We start from the raw sequence: 17242 nt of genomic DNA, 5'->3' as shown, positions 1-17242 counted from the left end.
ATTCATCTAAGATATATATGCTATCTTATTCTTTTTGGTCACTCCAAAGTTTGATAGGTAAACAGTATTGAATGAAACAAGTCTGAGGACAGTGGCCTGAGAAACTGCTCTTTGATGTGATACAAATTGCCCAATCTATTAATCAGCACCCATTAGGTAAGAGTTTCAGCAATTTACTGATTCATCTATCAGCCCGTTTCTCTCCAAGTTTGTCTATAAGAATATCATGGGATCTTACATTCCTTGCTGAAGTCCTGCATTTCCCTAGTCAGGTAACTGCCCCCAAAAGTTCATGAAGTTAAGTCAAACCTGTTGATACGTAGTGAACAATGTTCTCTTCCAAAAGGCTTAAAAAACATTATCATTATAAATAAGGATCTATTCTAGGGCCTTTCCTGGCCCTAGAAGTTGTCACCATTTTTTACCTCTTCCAAAACTTGGAATGACATTTACCCTTTCTGATATTGTGGCCAACACCCACTCCACTGTATAACTACAGTGGACCACCCAGAAATATTCCCAGATTTTCAGTATCCTTTCCTTGTTTTCCATTAGCATAAAATAGGAAATCGAGTTCTTATTGGCCCTATCACTCGTGTATAATTCAACTTATTTGGAATTTTCACTTTGACCCTATTCCTGTAGGCCCATGCAAATTTAGGTGTTTATTTTTGCTTATGGTGTTTTTTGTATCATTTATGTGTTTTTGAGATTCTGAACTTGTTACATTTCTTCCTGTGTAAACTCGTGGTTCTTGTTTTTGTTTTGTTGTTGTTTTACTTCTTTTAGGTACATCTCCCTTTTAATTCTGTATGTATATGATTCTTCAATTTAAGAAGTATTTAAAAAAAATAACCCTGATGCATTTAAGAAAAAAAGAAATCAAAGCTACAACTTGGCCTACAGCCTGAGGCCAAGTGCAACATGTGGACTGGACAGAAAAGAACAGTGCCACGTCCAGAAGATGCTATTCACATCACAGACATTGGGGGCTCTTCTATACAACTTTCTAGCAAGTGGCAGGAAGGTGTTCTTATGAATAAAATTAATATAGTTATATTACAACAAGTATCTGTCAGGTGGGAAGTAAGGTGACTTGAGAAAGGAGTCCTTTTTAGAGAGTTTTTTTTTTAATTTATCAAAGATGCCACAAGGGCCAGCAGCAGTGCTGGAGCCTGGTATTTATTCTAGGAAAGGAGATGATGTAGCTTCTCTCTTTACATTCTTCCCTACCTATATTATATCCTCTTTCCATTAAAAAAAAATGGGAAAAGGTAGCACTGTAGGAGTGTGGCAGAGGAACTGAGGAGCATATAGGTGATTGAAAAGGACCAGCTTTGGCTTTCTAGCCTTGAGTTCAGACTTCTTGGAAGAGCCTCTCTGTGATACACTCTGGCTGCCTTTTTTTTCACTTGTTTTTCTTGACTTTTTTGATTACTAGGGTTCCAAAAATAGCAAGTAAGAAAGAAGATATTGGAATGGAAGAAAATGCCCCAATTGTAGACAGCTTTATAAATTTCTGCAGATATATGAATTATATATAATGTATATATAGGTAGTATATTTCTTGGCACACAGTTCTGTGTACATGCTATACTTCAATAAAAATTTATTTTAAAAAAACTTGGCTGGTGCAGTAAACTTCCTATATATTTATTTTTATTTATGTGAAGGTTTTACTTGTTAATGGAAGACATGAAAATATTGAGTAGATGTGATGGGTATGCTTTAGATAGTATGAACTGAAATATAGATTATGTGTTTTGTGAAAAACTCAGGGAAGTGGGAGGTAGAGGGGAACCTTCAAAAAATAGGCAGCATTTTAATCAGGGTAAGCTAAACTGATATAACAAACAGAACCAAACCTGTAATGGTTCAAAAAATAGGTTATTTCTTGCTCATGTATAGACCAAGTTGAGTGTTCCAGGTAAGTGGCTTCTTTCTTCCATGTAGTGATTCAAGTCTAAGACTTTTTCCATCTTGTGGCTATATCATCACCCAGGGCCTTGCTATCTGTATCCAACCAGCAGAAGAGGAAAGTGAGCAAGGAAGAGGTACACCTGCTTCTTACAAGTCTCACTAAACTTAAGGGGCATTGAAATCATACAAGACATATATTTTCTGACCACAATGGAATTAACCTAGACATCAATAAAAGAAAAATAAGAACAGCACACTTAAATAATCAATATGCCTAAGAATAAATTGTAAGGGAAATTAGAAAATATCTTGGCTAGAATGAAAATGAAAATCACAACATATCAAAATATGTGGGCTACAGCTAAGACAGTATTTAGAGGGAAATTTATAGCTTGAAACACGTATTAGAAAGAATGTAGGGTCTCCAGCTAATTAACTTTTACTTTCCAAATTAAGTAACTACACGTGCAAGAAAAGAAGAAAGAAGAATAAGAACAGAAATCAGTGAAATGGGAAACAAAAAAGAAAAATCAGAAGCTGGCTCTTTGAAAATATCGATGAAATTGATAAACTTCTAACCAGACTGATCAGGAAAAAAACAAAAACAGAAATTATCAATATCAGAAATGAAAGGGGAAATCAACTATACTCCAATACAATTTTTTAAAAAAGGAAACGAAAGGGGAGATACCAGCATGGGTCCTATAGACTTTTTTTTAGAAAAAGGAAATATTATGAAATATTTTATGCCCATGAAATTGATACCATAGAGGAAACATTTGAAAGTTAATCAGTGTAATTCTGCACTGGGAGTGAAAAAAGAAAAACCATATCTCATTACATTCAGAAAAAGCATTTGACAAAACTCAAGACCCATTCCTGGTAGAAATTCTCAGCAACCTACAAATAAAAGGGAACTTGCTCAGCCTGATAGAGGGTAACTATGTAATACCTAAACCTAATACCATAGTTAATGGTAAAAGACTGAATGAATACTTTCCCTCTAATACACCAAACAAGGCAAGAATGTCTTATCTCACCACTTGTATTCAATACTGACTGGAGGTTTTAGCCAGTGCAACAAGACTAAAAAAAAACAAGACAGAAAAAACAAAAACAAAAAAAACCATACAAATTGGAAAGGAAGATACATAAAACCGTATTTGCAGATGACATGATTGTTTAAGTAGAAAATGATAAGTTATAAGTAAGATACTACAACTCAAGCTTAGCAAGGTCACAGGATACAATGTCAATGTTCCAAAATATATTTCTCTATATACTAGGAACAAACAATTGAAAATTGAAGTGAAAAAATAATGCCATAGCATCAAAAACCATGAAATACTTGGAGATAAATTTCATGAAGTATGTGCAAGACCTGAACGCAGAAAACTACAAACCATTTTGAGAGAAGACCTAAATAAATGGAGAGATACCACATTCTTGGGTGAAAGTTTTAATATGGTTAAGATGTCAATTAAAGCCAAATTGATTTATAGATTAAATGAAACCCTAATCAAAATGCTTAGCCATTTTTTTGGTAGAATTTAACAAGCTGATTCTAAAATTTATATATAAATGCAATTGGATCTCAAATAGTCAAAACAACTTTGATAAAGGATTAAATTGGAGGATATATAATGCCTGATTGCAAGAATTACTATAAAGCTACAGTAATTAAGATAATGTGCTTTTGGAGTCAGTGTATATATATAAATATACATATATACATATATGTGTGTGTGTATATATATATATATATATAATCTGTGGAACACAATAGAGAGTCCAAAAATAGACACTGTATGTAACACCTATATGGTCACTTGATTTTTCACAAAGCTGACAGTAATTTGATTGGAGAAAGGAAAGTCTCTTCCACAAATAGTTCTGGAATAAACACATAGCTATATATTTTTTTAAATCAGCTTTTATCCCCTTATGTCACACAAAAATTAACTTGAATCACAGACTTAACTGTAAGGACTAAAACTAAAATTTCTAGATGAAAACATTGGAGGAACTTGGGTTAGGCAAAGCTCAGTTAAGAATAACTTCCACTCTTCCAGAGAGAGACACTGTTAAGAAAATGGAAAGGCAAGCCTTAGGCAAAACATCTCTGATTAAGGAGTGGTGTTTATAATAGATATATTTTTTAAATACGTAAATATTGAAAAACTGAGTATTTTACCAAGGAAAACATACAAATAGCACATAAGCACCAATGCTCCAAGTTACTAGTCATTAAGGAAGTGCAAATTGTAATACTGCTACAACTCACTAGAATGACTATAGTTACAAAGACTGGCATTGCCAAAAGTCAGCGAGAATGTGGAGTAAGTGGAACGCTCACATATTGCTCATGGGTAGGTAAAAGTCCAACCACTTCAGAAGACAGTTTGGCAATTTCTTATAAACTTAAATATTCTACTAACCTTATGACCCAGCAATTCCACTCCTCAGTATATACCCAAGAGAAATGAAAACATGTCCACACAAAAATCTACATGAATGTTCATAAAAGCTTTATTATAGTCCCAAACTGGAAACACCTCAAAAGTTCATCATTGGTGAAAGGGTAAACCGCATCCATACAATGAATGCTAATTAGCAATAAAAGGAACAAACTACTAATTCATGCAACAACATGGGTGAATCTCAGAAGCATTATGTTAAGTGAAAAAAGACACAAAAAACATCATACTCTATGATTTCATTTATCTGCAATTTGAGAAAAGGCAAAATTTAGTGACAGCAGACGAGTTGTTGCCAGGGGCTGGTGGGAGGGACATGAGGGAACTTTTGGGGGCTATGGAACTGTTCTATACCATGATTGTGGTGGTGGTTACATAACTGTAGACATTTGTCAAAACTCATCCAATCATACACCTAGAAGTGGTTAAGTATGTATTTTATATGTCATGAATCTGACTAAAAGAAAAAAATAATAAGAGTAAAAATGTGTTAATGTAAATTTGGGTTTATGGGTATTTGCTATAATATTCTTTCAGATCTGTTTTGTATTTAATAATTTTCATTTTAACATATTTCCAAAGATATGAACTTGAGATAAAATTCACAAGAGAAGAATAGTCCAAATTTTATACCGAGTTACTTTTCACATGTGCTCCTCTATGTAACCTGCTTAGGGTAAGTAACACCAGGGATTTACTATTTATGTATTTATTTAGTAGTTATCTGTATATATGAATGTATTTTTTATTTGAGTAATTACTTAATGGTTTTCTTGAGCAGCTGCTGGGCTGATGGGGTTGGATGATCAGGAAGCTTTGCTAAGTAATCTATTTAAATGGACTGAATTATATGATGTTGATGGATATAAATTGATCAAGTCCACTTTATTATATAATCCCATCTGCTACCCTCTCCCAACAATCAGGAAGACTTACTAATAAAACATAACGTTAAAATTTTGTAAGTAATTAAAATTTTTATTGAAATCCAGCTATAGAAGATGCCCATAGTTGATTTCCTCAAGAGCCACGGTTTTGTAACCTTTTAGAACTCTCGTTTGCACGGCATCCTCACTAATGCAGCATTCCCCAAACCAAAAACAATTTCATTTACTATGTATAAGGAGTAGAGTGCCTCCATTTTAATTATGACTTTCATTTTGGTGTTTCCTCAAGCTTAGGAAAGTAGAATTCTACTTTTTAAAGCAAGACTATTGCCTTTCTGGTACAAAGGTATATAGGCTTAGGGTTGCATCCTTAGAGGCTTTTGGAGTGATAACTTTTTAAATTTATTTTATTTTTTTATTTTTGGCTTCATTGGGTCTTTGTTGCTGCACGCAGGCTTCCTCTAGTTGTGGCGAGCGGGGGCTACTCCTTGTTGCAGTGCGCGGGCTTCTCATTGCGGTGGCTTCTCTTGTTGCAGAGCACGGGCTCTAGGAGTGCAGGCTTCAGTAGTTGTGGCACGCATGCTCAGTAGTTGTGGCGCAGTCTCTAGAGCTCAGTAGTTGTGGCTCACGGGCTTAGTTGCTCCGTGGCATGTGGGATCTTCCCAGACCAGGGCTCGAACCTGTGTCCCCTGCATTGGCAGGCGGATACTTAACCACTGTGCCACCAGGGAAGTCCAGAATGATAACTTTTTAAAAATAATAATCCCTTAACATATTTAGTTATTGCTCTTTATTCTGTAGGTCCAGGTTGACAAACTTTGTCTGTAAAGGGCCAGAGAGTAAATATTTTAGGCTTTGAGGACCAAATGGTCTCTGTCTCTCAACTCTTCTATTGTGGCAAGCAGCCACAGATATAAACAAGCACAAGTGGATGTATTCAAATAAAACTTCATTTACAGAAACATGTATTGGACTGGATTTGACCTGGGACAAAGTTAGCTGACCCTGGTTGGAAATTATAAACACCCCCCAAAGCAAATCCACTACTTGTTGTGACAAAGGGTTCGTAGACTCAAATAACATAGGTACTTCTATGAAGAGAACTAATAATGGTAACGATGGGGTTCAGGACATGTTACCCCAAAATATGGCACCTTGGCATATTGAACATTTTAAGCTGAAGGAATTTGAGAAATGGCACATGCAGGAAGGATGTTCTAACCTTCCCTGAAGCAGGTCATAAAACCCTCTCGTGAGAGATTTATGCCCTCCCCATAACAGGAGGAAAGGAGCATCTTTATCTCTGAAGACGAAGGGACACAGAGAGGACTCTGAATAAATATTAGCTTTGCTAAGTTTCTCCAGTTTCCTGCACTTACCTCATACCCTTTGTCCTATTATATCTTTCCATTCTTCAGCAAACTTAGCATAAAAACCCGTTTCTTTGGGTTCTCATTCCCTTATGAAGGCTCTCGTGATAAAACTTACATTATATGAATTTGTATGCTTTTTTCTTGTTAATAATATGTCTTTTGTTATAGGGGTCTCAGTCGAGAACTTAAAAGGGTAGAGGAGAAAGATATTTTTCCTCCCCTATAATACTAAAGTGTTCATTAGGAAGACTCCATATCAGAAAATCAGGGTATGCATATTCTGTGACTCTGTGTGATTAACTGTGTACAAAAATCTCTCATTCCTAGAAAATATGAAGATATTTGTCCAAGATAGCTTACAAAATATTTCATGTATTCGATTATGACTTTGTTTGGTAAAGTTTGCCTTGTTACAAGGTAAATTTCAGAGAGTAGGTTTTACTTCTATTTTGTTTCCCCTTCTATAAGATTATACTTTTTTATATTTAGCAAGTAACCACAGATGACTACTACTCTTGTTAAAATAGTCCAACAAATCAAATTCACTTCTGTTGAAGATTTAGTTCCACAATTTTTCATTCTTGGTTATAAGGAGTAGATAAGGACATGACTAACATCAGTGACTAGAACCTATACAACTTGTGGTGCTCCCTATTCTGAGATCATTTCCCCCGATTTAAAGCTGAGTTACTAATTAAGGATTAACAAATGATCAATTATAATTCAAGTAAAAGTACTATCATTAAGTAGAACTTGGAAGAACTGAGTCCTTGTCCTCATGGTCTTATTCAAATTAAACAAATATATTTTTAAAGTGGAAATAGAGGAAATAGAAGCAAGAAGTATATGATGGTAGATATTATGATCTGCCGCTTCTTGTCAGTTTTTACTATGAAAGAGAACTAATATTTATTAGTTTTAGTACTAATATTTTAGAACTAATATTTATTAAAACTAATATTTATTTCTTATTTAGTGAGAGAACTTTCCAGTTGCCTCTTGGGATAACTGAGGATGGAGGAATTACCTTTAAGCAGATCATTCTTGTTTTGTGAAGAATAATTTAAGAGGTTCCCTTTAGTTCTGTAAATGTAGTGAGTAGACCCCATTGTCCTGATACTTAATACTTGATAGTAATTGTTATTATTATAATTATAATGTTAACAGTAGCAACTTTTATCAACGACATAGGCCTTGCTCTGCAAAGGTCTTTGCTGGGGAGGAACCTAACCAACCTTTACAGGAGGAGCCTATTGCCACTGGTAGGTAATTTGTATATGCTATTAAATTAAATTTAAATCGTTTAAATTTAATTAAAATTTAAAATTTATGTGTATTTTATTTAATCTTCATAACAACACTATGAAGTAAGTGTAGCCGATGAAAAAGCTGAGATCCATCTAAAGAGGCTGAATGAATTACCCACGACCGCAAAGCTTAGAACTGGCTGATCTGGGATTCAAACCCATGTCTATTTGGCCCCAGACTTTCCCATTTCACCATGCTAGTGAAGGTAAGTTACCATGAAATTGTAACTCCACCCACAAGAAGAGAGGAGAGCACTTTACTGAATTTATTGATGAGTTCTAGTAGTTTTTTTGTGGCATCTTTAGGATTTTCTGTGTCATGTGCACTGACCATTTTACTTCCCCCCTTCCAATTTGGATTCCTTTTATTTCTTTTTCTTATCTGATTGCTATGGCTAGGACTTCCAATAACATGTTGAATAAAAAGTGGCAAGAGTGGGCATCCTTGTCTTGTTCCTGATCTTAGAGCAAATGCTTTCAGTTTTTCACTGTTGAGTATGATGTTCACTATGAGCTTGTCATATATGGTCTTTATTATTATTATTATTATTATTTTAATTTATTTTATTTTATTTTTTATTTTATTTTTTTTTGGCTGTGTTGGGTCTTCATTGCTGCGCGCGGGCCTTCTCTAGTTGCGGCGAGCGGGGGCTACTCTTCGTTGCGGTGCGCAGGCTTCTCATTGCGGTGGCTTCTCCTATTGTGGAGCATGGGCTCTAGGGTGCGCGGGCTTCAGTAGTTGTGGCACGTGGGCTCAGTAGTTGTGGCTCGCGGGCTCCAGAGCGCAGGCTCAGTAGTTGTGGCGCACGGGCTTAGCCGCTCCGCGGCATGTGGGATCTTCCTGGACCAGGGCTCGAACCCGTGCCCCCTGCGTTGGCAGGCGGATTGGAAACCACTGTGACACCAGGGAAGGCCATATATGGTCTTCATTATGTTGAGGTACATTTCCTCTATACCCACTTTGTTGAGAGTTTTTATCATAAATGGATCTTGAGTTTTTTCAAAAACTTTTTCTGTACCTATTGAGATGATCATATGATTTTTATTCTTCATTTTGTTAATGTGATGTATCGTTTGATTTGTGAATACTGAACCATTTTTGCATCCTTGGAATAAATCCCACTTGATCATGTTGTATGATCTTTTTAATATACTATTGAATTCATTTTGATGAGGATTTTTACATCTACATTCACCAGTGATATTAGCCTGTAATTTGTGTTTGTGTGTGATATCTTTACCTTGTTTTGGTATCAGGATGATGCTGGCCTCATAGAATGACTTCAGAAGCATTCCTTCCTCTGCTTTGGAATAGTTTGAGAAAAATAGGTGTTAACTCTTTTCTAAATGTTTGGTAGTATATTCCTCTGTTGCCTCATTTTGCCTAATTCACTGTTTTTATTTCTATGTATTTGGTAGGTTGGTTACATTTTCCAGTCTTGGAGAAGTGGCCTTATGTAGGAAACATCCTGTGGGGCTCAGCACACTCCCTTGTGGTCACCAGAGCTATATGCTCTAGGAGTTCCCTCTATGTGAGCTGCTTCAGTCCTTCTGTTGTGTTAGAGGGTACTGTGGGTGTGCTGGTAGGTGTGGTTGGCCTCTGGTCTGGTTGGTTGTCAGGCCCTGCCTAGTGCAGAGGCTGCCAGGCTCTGGTGGGCAGGATTGGGTCCTGGCATGACTGGCTGCATGGCCAAGGGAGTCCTGGTCTTGGTGCCATCCCACTGGTGGAGCAGGGCCATGTCACAAGGCAGCTGGCTACAGAGCTCGTGGGAGGGATGGGGGTGCTGGGGCTAGTGCTGGCTCACTGGTTGGCAAGCTGGGTCCCAGGTTGGCTGGCTGCAGGGTCGGGGGTCCTAGAGCTAGTGTCAGCCTGCTGGTGGGTGAGGCTGGTTCCTGTCAATGCTGGCTGTGGGATCCATGGTGTCCTGGAGCTGGTATTGGCCTGCTGGGTAGGTGGGCCAGGTCTTGACATGGCTGGCTATGGGGCCACTGTGGCCCCAGGGCTCATGTCACCCCGCTGGTGGGTGAGGCTGGTCCCAGAGCTAGTGCTGGCCCACTGGTGAGTGGGGACAGGTCCTGGGCCCTCTGGAGGGCAAGGCCAGGTCTCAGGGAGACTGCAGATTCAGGGGGCTCTCAGCAGCCAACTTGCTGGTGGGTATGGCTGTGTCGCCACCCAGCTAGATGCCTGGCCTGGGGTGTCCCAGTACTAGTGCCAAATGGCTGGTGGACGAGACCAGGTCCCAGCGCTAATCAGCTAGAGGGAAGATTCCAAAATGGCACTTGCCAGTACAGTGTCCTCATGTTGGGATGAGATCCCAGAAATGGCTGCTGCCAGCATCTATGTCCCCAGGATGAGTCCCAGTTGTCTCCTGCCTCTCCAGGAGGCTCTCCAAGATCCACAAGTGGGTCCAACCCAGGCTCCTTTCAAATTACTACTTCTGCCCTGAGTCCTTGAGCATGTGAGGTTTCGTGTGTGCCCTTTAAGAGTGGAGACTCTATTTCCCACAGCCCTCTGGCTCTCCCAAAAGTAATCCCTGCTGGCCATCAAAACCAAACATTCTGGGGGCTCGTCTTCCTGGTGCAGGACCCCCAGGCTGGGGAGCCGAATGTGGGACTCAGACCCCTTGCTCCTTGGAGAGAACCTGTACAATTGTAATTATCCTCCCGTTTATGGGTTCCCTACCCTGGGGTATGGGTCTTGACTACATCGCGTCTCTGCCTCTCCTACCTGTCTCATTGTGGTTCTTTCTTTATATCTTTAGTTGTAGATCTTTTCTGCTATTCTTTGTGCTGTTCTCAGCCATAGTTGCTCTGCAAATAGTTGTGACTTTGGTGTGCCAAATTTACGTGGGAGGAGATGAGCTCAGGGTCTTTCTACTCCACCATCTTGGCCTGAATCCTAGATTATTTGTTAATATCTTTATTGAGCAAAATAAAATGCTGGTACCATATTTTGATTTCCAATTTTTTTTTTTTTTTTGAGTTTTCCTTGCCTATAAAATCCCAAAGTTTGGGCATCATTGTTCTAATTACACACAGACTAGCTGATGGAATATTTATTGTTTAGGACACAGATTATTTTTTTCAGGACTTCCCTGGTGGCACAGGGGTTAAGAATCTGCCTGCCAAGGCAGGGGACACGGGTTCGAGCCGTGGTCTGGGAAGATCCCACATGCTGCAGAGCAACTAAGCCCGTGCACCACAACTACTGAGCCTGAGCTCTAGAGCCCGTGAGCCACAACTACTGAGCCCATGTGCCGCAACTACTGAAGCCCGCGTGCTTAGAGCCCAAGCTCTGAAACAAGAGAAGCCACTCCAATGAGAAGCCCGCACACCAAAACGAAAAGAAACCCCTGCTTGCCACAACTAGAGAAAACCCACACATGGCTATGAAGACCCAACAACAAAGACCCAACGCAGCCAAAAATAAATAAATTTATTAAAAAAAAATTTTTTTTTTTTTCAGTTTAAATTACTCTGGTCTATAGATAAAGCCTGGTGTAGAGAGAAAGCTGAAACTTCAGAAAGAGCAAAGACAAAGTATTATTTAGTCACACAGGGGGTACTTTAAAGAGATTAAGGGTGTGTGGTATAGATCTTCTCAGACATGGATTTGAAGAAATTGCCCACATATGAAATTTGGGAAATTTTACATATTAATACAGATTTCCAGCTTCTCTATGAAAAGTAGATCTGTCAATCTTAGTTCTTCATTGTTGTTGGAGCTAAGTGGCTGCTGTCCCTCAGGCGGGGCATTAGTCTCCTGATTTGCCACCATCCCCCATCCCTACCACTTTATTTTAGTTATTTATTTTTTTAATTGAAGTATAGTTGATTTACAATGTTGTGTTAATTACTGCTGTACAGCAAAGTGATTCAGTTCCACACATATATACACATTCTTTTTTAAATATTCTTTTCCATTATGGTTAATCATAGGGTATTGACTGTAGTTCTCTGTGCTAGACAGTAGCATCCCCACCACTTTCCATTGCGTCCCACCCTGCCTGCTTCACTCATTTATATGCACCATTGCAACCTCATGCAAGTGTGATCCAGGCACCCCACCACTGGCATCACCTGGGAGGTGGTTAGAAATGCAGACTCTCAGGCTTCACCCAAAATCTATTGAATCAGAATCTGCATTTTCACAAGATCTCTAGGCGATTTGTATGCAGATTAAAGTTTGAGAAGCTTTGCTGGAGTTGATCTCCAAAGTCCTTCCCTCAACAAAATTCTGAATGTTGACCATGGGCCAAACCTTGGACTATTCACTTTGGTAAGAAGTAAAACTCTCAGTCGTTTAGGGTGGGAAAATGCAAAAAAGTCATATATTAAAGTAACTGTCATTATAAGGATGGATATACAAGTGAATAACACAGACAGGAATTCTGGGAAGGCTAGATCAGTGTCCACTGGAGTGATATTGGTGGTAGGGGAAAGGCGGATGGAGCAGGGCCTATAAGAGAGGCAGGAACAAATGTCCTGAACTAGGTCTTCCTAGTCTCCAGTGAGGGGACAGTGAGCAGAGGGCCTGATTTGGAGAAAGTAAGAGAGAAATAAGACTAAAAATGTAGTATGTGTGTAGATTGTAGCTTAGACTTCTCGGCTAAGATATTTGGAGTTTGTTTTCTTTATAATGAGAAACCACTGACAGCTTTCAAGTTGCAGTATGAGTGTTGAGAGAAGATTAATGGTCTGACAGATTGTGCAGTGTAAGTGGGCTTCATTTTAAAGAGATGCATTCATGGGCTTCCCTGGTGACGCAGTGGTTAAGAATCCGCCTGCCACTGCAGGGGACACAGGTTCGAGCCCTGGTCCGGGAAGATCCCACATGCCATGGAGCAACTAAGCTCGTGCGCCACAACTACTGAGGCTGCTCTCTAGAGCCCGCGAGCCACAACTACTGAGTCCGCGCACCTAGAGCCCGTGCTCTGCAACGAAGAGAAGCCACCGCAATGAGAAGCCCGCACACTGCAACGAAGAGTAGCCCCCGCTTGCCGCAACTAGAGAAAGCCCGCATGCAGCAATGAAGACCCAACACAGCCAAAAATAACTAAATAAATAAATTTATGAAAAATAAAAAAAAATAGAGATGCATTCACAATGATTTTATGTGCATGGCTCAATGTGGGTAAAGCAATTTCCCAAAAGTATGACATGTTTAGTGTTTTTTCTACGTATATTGACACTTGTTCCTCTGATGTATGTTCTCAAAGACCCTGACCCAGCACCCAAACCATTTTGAACATTTCCGGGCTTTGAGTCAGGCCTTGCTGGGAGACCGTCCATTAAAGGCCAGGGGATCATAAAGCCTCCCCCAGGAATACTGGGTCGGCCTGGGAATTGAGGACTTCACTCAACAGCCAAGAACCACATTTCTGCAGCTGTAGATTGCAGAGAATAATGTTTGTGTCCCAATGAAGTTCTAGCATGCAGTGTTCTCAGATGACTGTAGCATTTTAAAAATAACATGTGATTCATGCTCTTTGAATTTTCAGTGAGACTATTCGTGACAGTACAATGTCTATCAATGCTAATAATTACAAGTTTTCCAGAACAACTCAGTGTATCTGAATTTGACATATTTGTCACGGGATAGGTAACTTAGCATTTAGCTGTTGGGTGTTCTTTTTCAATAGAACTTTGTTGAAGACCAGATATTATGTGTTACTGTTTCTTTTGTGATTCTGGACTGTTTTGGAGAACAAAGTCTTTAAGCAGTAAAGAATTGAGACACCCCAAGGTTAAAACCCTCTATAAATCAGCCTATTACACTGTGGATTCAATTACATTGTTGTCCAATGATGTCACAGAAGGACCTAATTATGCTTTTTTGTTTGTGTGTGTTGGTTTTTTTTGTAATGTATGGAGGACAGGCCACCAGGAAGGCACAGTGTTTAGGTGTTACTATTAATAACAGTGGCTCTGGGTTGACAATAGCCACAGAAATCCCCATGCTGTGATTACCACAAACTTGGGTCTGAGATACACAGAAACACTTGCCTCTCATCAGGCTGAAGCATCCAGCTCAGGGCTGCACCTGGTGCTGTAAGTACCTGTTGGAAATACAAATCAAAACACTGTTACAGGGACTTCCCTGGTGGCGCAGTGGTTAAGAATCCGCCTGCCAACGCAGGGAACACGAGTTCAATCCCTGGTCTGGGAAGATCCCACATGCCGCTGAGCAACTAAGCCCATGTGCTTCAACTACTGAGCCTGCTCTCTAGAGCCCACGAGCCCCAACTACTGAGCCCATGTGCCACAACTACTGAAGCCCGTGTGCCTAGAGCCCATGCCCTGCAACAAGAGAAGCCACTGCAATGAGAAGCCTGTGCACCACAATGAAGTATAGCCCCTGCTTGCCGCAACTAGAGGAAGCCTGCGTGCAGCAACGAAGACGCAACGCAGCCATAAATAAACAAACAAACAAACAAACAAAACAAAACACTGTTACAACTCAACAGCAAATAATCAAATAACCTGATTTTTAAAATGAGCAAAGGACTTGAATAGACATTTCTCCAAAGATGATATGCAAATGGCTAACAAGCACATAAAAGATGCTCAATGTCACTCATCATCAGGGAAATGCAAATCAAAACCACAGTGATGTACAGCTTCACACTCATGAGGATGGCCACTTTCAAAAACCAAACCAAAACAAAACAAAACAATGAGTGGGGACTTCCCTGGTGGCGCAGTGGTTAAGCATCTGCCTGCCAATGCAGGGGACATGGGTTCGAGCCCTCGTCTGGGAAGATCCCACATGCTGTGGAGCAACTAAGCCCGTGTGCCACAACTACTGAGCCTGCGCTCTAGAGCCCACAAGCCACAACTACTGAAGCCTGCGTGCCTACAGCCCATGCTCCATAACAAGAGAAGCCACCACAATAAGAAGCCTTTGCACCGCAACAAAGAGTAGCCCCCGCTCACCGCAACTAGAGAAAGCCTGCATGCAGCAACGAAGACCCAATGCAGCCAACAATAAAAAAATAAAATAAATAAATTTATTTTAAAAAAAAGTATTGTGAAGGTACATGATAGATTAATTGCATTAAAAGCCCAGTTAATGGCTTCCCTGTATGTCCTTTGCCCTGTAACTTCTCACATGGACTCTGGCCTTGGTACATCAAGTACAGTCAAAAAGATGCTATGTGACTTCTGAGGCTAGGTCACAAAAAGGATACAGTTTCCGCCTTGCTTTCTCTCTTCATCTGGGACACTCACATTTGGGACCATGCCAGAATGCTATGAGGAAGCCCAAAGTAGCCAATGTGGAGAGACAGCACGGAGAGACCCATGGGGAGAGAACTGAGACCCCCTAGCTGACCCCCTAGCCAGCATCAACTTCACCAGAAAGATAATGGATGGCAAAAAACACAGAAAAGATACTCAACATCATTATTCAAAAGGGATGTGCAAATTAAAACTGCAATGAAATACCACTACTTACATACTAGAATCACGAAAATTAAACAGACTGAACATAGCAAGTGCTGGCAAGGATGTGAAAGAACTAGAACCTCAGACGCTGCTGAATGTAATGTAAGATGGTGCAAGCACTTTCTGAAATAGTTTGGCAGTTTCTTACAAGGTTAAACATACACAATGTACACCTTCCATATGATCCAGCCATCTGCTCCTAGGTGTTTACCCAAGAGAAAAGAAAATTATATCATTACAAAAATTTATACATGATTGTTCACAGCAGTTTTATTTATAACAGTACAAAACTGGAAAAAAAAATACATGTTCAGTTATCAACAATGGTGTATATTCATAGAGTGGAATACTACTCCATGATAGGAATTAACTAAACACTGGGATACCACTATACCCATATTAGAATGGCTTATATCCAAAACACCGACAACTCTAAACGTTAGCAAGGATGTGGAGGAACAAGGAACTCTCATTCATTGCTGGTGGGAATGCAAAATGGTACAGCCTTCCAAAACAGAAGACAGTCTGGCAGTGTCTTGCAAAGCAAAATGGAGTCTTACCACAAAATCCAGCCATTGCACTCCTTGGTATTTACCAAAAGGAGTTGAATACTTACGTCCACACAAAAACCTGCACATGATGATTTACAGTAGCCTTATAATTGCCAAAACTTGGAAGCAACTAAGATGTCTTTTTTTTTTTTTAATAAATTTATTTATTTATTTATTTATTTATTTATTTATGGCTGCATTGGGTCTTCGTTGCTGTGCGCGGGCTTTCTCTAGTTGAGGCGAGTGGGGGCTATTCTTCATTGTGGTGCACGGGCTTCTCATTGCGGTGGCTTCTCTTGTTGCGGAGAACGGGCTCTAGGCGCACAGGCTTCAGTAGTTGTGGCACATGGGCTCAGTAGTTGTGGCTTGTGGGCTCTAGAGCGCAGGCTCAGTAGTTGTGGCGCATGGGCTTAGTTGCTCTGCGGCATGTGGGAACTTCCCGGACCAGGGATCGAACCTGAGTCCCCTGCATTGGCAGGTGGATTCTTAACCACTGTGCCATCAGGGAAGTCCTCGGCATTGACTTTTAAAGGGAGAGCTGATGAGGTCTGCTGGAGGGCTTGGGAGGATGACATAGACGGCTTGACAAAGGTCTGGGACCCCTCATGCTCCTCTGTAGGCAAAGGTTTTCCGCAGTAGGGGCAGAATTTGAAAGTTGCTTCAACACCTTTGCCACAGTCTGGACAGGAGATCACGCTTTATGGGGTCACGGTCTGGCCCTCAGACTCACTGGGCTGGAAACTCCATCTTAACTGTGTCCTCTAGATTTGGTGAGTGGAGTGGGGAGGCACATATTTGCAGCCAGACTCTCGGACCCTCCAGGGGAACTGGGACTCACCTTCTCAGTTGCCCTGCGAAAACTTCCGCTTGGGCGGAAGGCACTGCGTGCACATCCCTAAGATGTCTTTTAGTAGGTAAATGGATAAACTCTGGTACATCCAGACAATGGAATATTATTTGGCACTGAAAAGACCTATTAAGCCACAAAAAGACATAAGGGAAACTTAAATGCATATTACTAAATGAAAGAAGCCAGTCTGAAAAGGCTTATACTGTATTATTCCAAATATATGACATTCTGGAAAAGGCAAAGCTATAGAGACAGTAAAAAGATCAGTGGTTGCCAGGGGTTCAGGGGGATGGAGGGATGAATATGTGAAGCACAGGGTATTTTTGAGAAAGTGAAACAATTCCATTATGAAACTCTAAAGGTGGATACATGACTGTGCATTTGTCAAAACCCTTAGAACTGTACAAGGCAAAGAGTGAACCTTAATGTAA

This window comes from Balaenoptera ricei, chromosome 13, assembly GCF_028023285.1.
Source record: "Balaenoptera ricei isolate mBalRic1 chromosome 13, mBalRic1.hap2, whole genome shotgun sequence".
NCBI lineage: Eukaryota > Metazoa > Chordata > Mammalia > Artiodactyla > Balaenopteridae > Balaenoptera > Balaenoptera ricei.
This window is presented reverse-complemented; position numbering follows the sequence as displayed.